General features: G+C 39.8%; 1 pseudogene; it reads right to left on the reverse strand.

Annotated features, from left to right (window-relative positions):
* Window positions 1-1,351: 1,351 nt before the first annotated feature.
* On the reverse strand, window positions 1,352-1,922 carry LOC132692169 (large ribosomal subunit protein P1 pseudogene; annotated as a pseudogene).
* Window positions 1,923-4,898: the final 2,976 nt, after the last annotated feature.

Genomic DNA, 4,898 nt, shown 5'->3' on the forward strand with positions numbered 1-4,898 from the left:
ACCACAGTTTCCCATCTAATAATTCAGGGAACTTCATCACTTTTTAAAAACTATGTGGAGTGAAAGTATTGTAAAAGCTTGTGCTGACGGGGAAGATATGCATGCTTGTACTAGAGTTATGGGGTTTTAAAGCTCTGCTCAGTCAGGAAAAGGATTTAGGGTATGTATTCAGAGAGAAGGCAACAGATGCCAAGAGCCACTGAGACATGTTTTTCTTTCTCCAAATTTATTCAACGGTTCTTTCTTGAATACCTACTATGGGCTGACACATGAAAAGTCAGATTCTCCCAAATGCCTGAGCATAAATCTAGGTTTCACTTAGCCAATTTATTTTTAATTCTTTCCTATTGCTAAAGTTCCTATTTAGTTTCTAGGCAAAACATTTGTAAATGGAAACTTAGCACCTTTGAAACTTGCAGTGTGCTCCGCACAGTTAATTTTACTAACGTGTAGCCTTCTGCTAGTCTATTTTCTTTCCTGAGACCATTCTGATTAGTCTGTGGAGAGATGAGCAGTGTTAGAAACCTGTGAGAAATATGATCTCAGCAATTCGGTAAGTTAAATCTCCAAATATGTAATGAGTGAACGGAATATTGGGACATTGGAAAGCACTAAGGTAAGGCTTCCAGCTTCGTGGGTCTAACGAGATGCTTGAACGCCAGCAGACATTTCAGATGGGTTAGCCACTTTTAGTTGGAGGGGTCAGTGACATAGAACAAGAAGTATCCATGTTACTATGCAAGAAACAGGGTCCTTTTTTTTTTAATGTCTACTTATTTTTGAGAGAGAGAGTGTGAGCAGGGGAGCGGCAGAGAGAGAGGGAGACATAGAGTCTGAAGCAGGCTCCAGGCTCTGAGTTGTCAGCACAGAACCCGATGTGGGGATTAAACTCATGAGCTGTGAGATCATGACCTGAGCCGAAGTTGGAAACTTAACAAACTGAGCCATCCAGATGCCCCAAAAGAGGGTCCTTTTCAGTTCAGGTTTCAAGCAAAAGAAAGAGTAAATAATAATATGATGATGATGTTAACAGTCATGGAATACCTACCACGTGCTGTATATAATGATTATATATATATGTGTGTATACATAAATATACACACATATGCTGTATAGTATTTATATAATGCTTTATATGCTTTATCTCTTCTCCTTATCCACCAATTTTATGAGGTATTCTTCCACGGAACAAATATCTGAAGAGCTGGGCCAATGCTAGAAACTGGGAAAGTAATGGTCAGCTAAATCAGGCACAGTGTCTGTTCTTGTGGAGTTTACATTGATGGAAAGAGATCAACAGATCATCCCCAAACTCCAAAGGTTTGGAGTTTATTCTGAAATATTCTGAAGAAAAGGAACAAAATTAGAAGAAATTTTAAAACAAAGAAATCTGACTTAGACTGGGTGTGTTAGTGGGTGGGGTGGTACAGGGATGTGACCTGTAAACTGAGGGAGCTGTTATTTTGTTATCCACACCCGCTTTGGTTTTAAGAGTTCAGCTTTTTATTGAACAGATTACAGAAGAAGTTTAGTCAAAAAGCCCATGTCATCATCAGATTCCTCGGATTCTTCTTTCTTTGCTTCCACTTTCTTCTCCTCAGCCTGAGCCTCCTGCTGGTGCAGCGCCAGCTGCTGGGCCAGGTCCACCAGCCCATACACTGCAGGTGAGACTCCTGATGTTGACATTGGCCAAAGCCTTTGCAAACAAGCCCAGCCAGAAAGGTTCAACATTTACAACTGCTGCTTTAATGAGGGCATTGATCTTATCCTCCGTGACCCGTCACCTCATCATTGTGCAGGATGAGGGCTGAGTAGAAGCAGGCAAGCTCCCAGACCGAGGCCATGGTGCAGGTGGGTGCTGAGTGGGTGCTGCCAGGCACTGTGCTAGTCACAGGGTGAAGTGAGGGCCTCACCCTGTTCTGGCCGTAGCTTCCTTAGAAGAATGGAGCACGTTAGCAGCAGCTGAGGAAAAGCTGTCTATCCCCCTTTTACAGGAAATTTAGACTTGCAAATCTGTCTGACTTCAAAATCCATGTTTTTCAAAAGATAATCTTCCCACAAGTAGGCATTAAGGTCTTTTCCAGCCACACAGCACAGAGAGAACACAGCTGCCAGAGTTGGAGAATTCTAATCTTTACACAAGGCATGCATGCTCTCCACATTCAAGATAGAAGGGCAGAATTCTGGCCCTAAAAATGCCATTTTGGAATAAACAGTACTATATTAGGGGAGACTAAGAACTATTTGCAATTAGTAGTAAGAGCCAAGAAACAAGAATAGTCATGCTACAGCAGACCAAATGAGATGTGACTCAGAGGGAAAATCCATTGGTTGGGTGCCCTAGCCAAAGTGGGAAATGGGTAATGGTTATTCCCACATCCATAAGGAATACCTTCAGAATGAAATCAGAGGCTATTGAATGCACTATACATTATTGTACATATACTGGTATTATAAGCACAGAAACTTCACATTTCTCATTATAGGATTGGGTTTCATACACTCCAAGCAGTAGTTTTAGCGTCCTCATGAAATCCCAGGTTAAAGACCCTCTATAACTGAACTGTTTTTTTCTGACTTTAGAGCCAGGATTTTTGGTGTTCAGGCATCAGCTTCACTAATGGAACCACATCATAAATTTATTTCGGCCCAGATATAGTCACGTTACACAGTCCTATAGTTATGGAATGGCATTATAAAAATTAAAGGTACCATTTGATTTAGTAAAGGGAGAGAGAAAGAGAGAGAGAGAGAAATAGAAGTGCTTAGAGATGAAATTAGCATGGACTGATTATTCAGGTGAGGCTTACTCAGGAGGTAGGAATAAAGCTATGCCTGAAAGGACCAACAAAATTAAAATTTGGGAGAGAAGAGAAGAAGTTAAGGGAAAGGCATTTCAGGTAAAAGGAAAGAGAAAACCAACTGGCTGAGATATGTTTGGACTGGGAGAGTATGGGAAGTAATATTAGGAAGTTCAGATCACCCCATATATTGGAAAGCTTTGAAAAAGTATGAAGGGTTGGAACTTGATTTGGGGGCATTAAAAGTGATGAGGTCCTTTGAGCAGGACATAACATGAAAAAATACTTTAGTAGATCATATTAAAGTCCTTTCTGGGATGGATTAACAGACATAAAGGCTACAAAGAAATTGGTTCAGTCAATAAAAATTTGAAGAGTTAAATTTTACCGTGAGAGCACTGAGTATATTAAAGTTTTCTTGGTTAGAACAAGACATGATGAAAATATAGGAAAAGATATCCCAGAATATTTTCAGAGAGAGATCTGAGGGAGCAAAGACTAGAATCACACAACTGCCACAGTGTGAAATTTCCACAGCAATATATTCCTTAGGTTAAACAACTATGCTATGACTACATCATTTGATGGAAGAATGACATTCATTAAAAATTTAGAAAGAAGTATTTAATCAACTAAGAGAAAAACAAGGGAAAAAGGAATCAGGGACCCAGTACAGGACCTTCTTTGATTGAATAATGGAAAAAGAAAAGAAATAATAGAACACATTGGCAGGAAGGTCACCAACAGAGCGAGAGATCAGAGTAAGGCACCACAGTGTAGCCTGGGGCTCCTTAGGAGACAGACCAAGAGTAGTGGATGCCAATGGGTGGAGGGTAGAATGAAGGAGTGGATATGAGGAGCCTATCAGTAAATAGAGAAGCTAAGAAAATCACAGACAGGCACTAAAATGGGTATTGCACAATATTTCTTTGAAACCATAAAGACATTTCTCACAGCCCCCAATATGCATGGAGAGAAATGCCCTAACTTTCTACTGCATACACCTAGTCAAGTTATTGCTGTTGTTATTGTTTTTGCTTAGCAAAAGAACATGCCTGCTACCCTACTCCCCTTTCTTGGATAGGTAAACATGTATATAGATGCTTAAAAGATACAGCTAATTTTATTTATTTATTTATTTACTTACTTACTTACTTTTGTGAGAGTGAGAGAGAGAACATGAGTGGAGGAGAGGGGCAGAGGGAGACAGAGAAAGAATCTTAAGCAGGCTCCATGCTCAGCACAGAGCTGATGCAGGGCTTGATCCCACAACCCTGGAATCATGACATGAGCCAAACCCAAGGGTGAAGCTCAACTGACTGAGCCACCCAGGTGCTCCACAGCTAAATTTTTAATTGTAGGTTTAAAAAGTTGTGAATATAGTCACCCCAAGGATTTATAGACTATTAAAAAGATTTAAAACTCAGTTCCTGCTTGATTGGGTTTATACATATGTTAAGTACTTAAAAATGAAGGAATAATCATGAAGTTTAAACTTTTGCACCCTCTAAAGGAAACATTTGTTCTAATATAGTCATTTTGATATGCATTCTATATAATAAACTCCTTATTCATCTGCATTAGACTATGGAACTGGGGCTTCTGGGTGGCTCCATTGGTTAAGTGTCCCACCTCTCTTAATCTTGACTCAGAGGGTTAGTGACATGGAGCCACATTGAGCTCTGTGCTAATGTCGGGAAGCCTGATTGGGATACGTCCTCTCTCTCTGCCCCTCCTTTGCATTCTCTCTCTCTCTCTGTCTCTCTCTGTCAAAAGAAATAAACTTAAGAAATAAAAAGACTACGGAACTAAAGCTACTTTGAGTCATTGTCACAAGAAACAAGAGCTCTCTGATTAGAGAGAGAGCACAATTACTGATTAAGTAATTGTTAAGTAAGGATCACTTACTGTCCTTTCTTGGAAAGTCTCTGTTGAAATAAGCTGTAATAATTTGAGTCATGTGAGTGACACTGAAGTTTCAACCATGTATAAACATTGCTACCCAAGAGTGACAAGGTTTTTGACTTTAGAAACTCAGAAGATCTGAACTGCCAAATAAGAGATCTTTTTTTTTTCAAACGTGTGAAAGTCGACATT

The sequence above is a fragment of the Panthera onca genome, chromosome B1 (assembly GCF_046562875.1).
Source record: "Panthera onca isolate mPanOnc1 chromosome B1, mPanOnc1 haplotype 2, whole genome shotgun sequence".
Taxonomy (NCBI): domain Eukaryota; kingdom Metazoa; phylum Chordata; class Mammalia; order Carnivora; family Felidae; genus Panthera; species Panthera onca.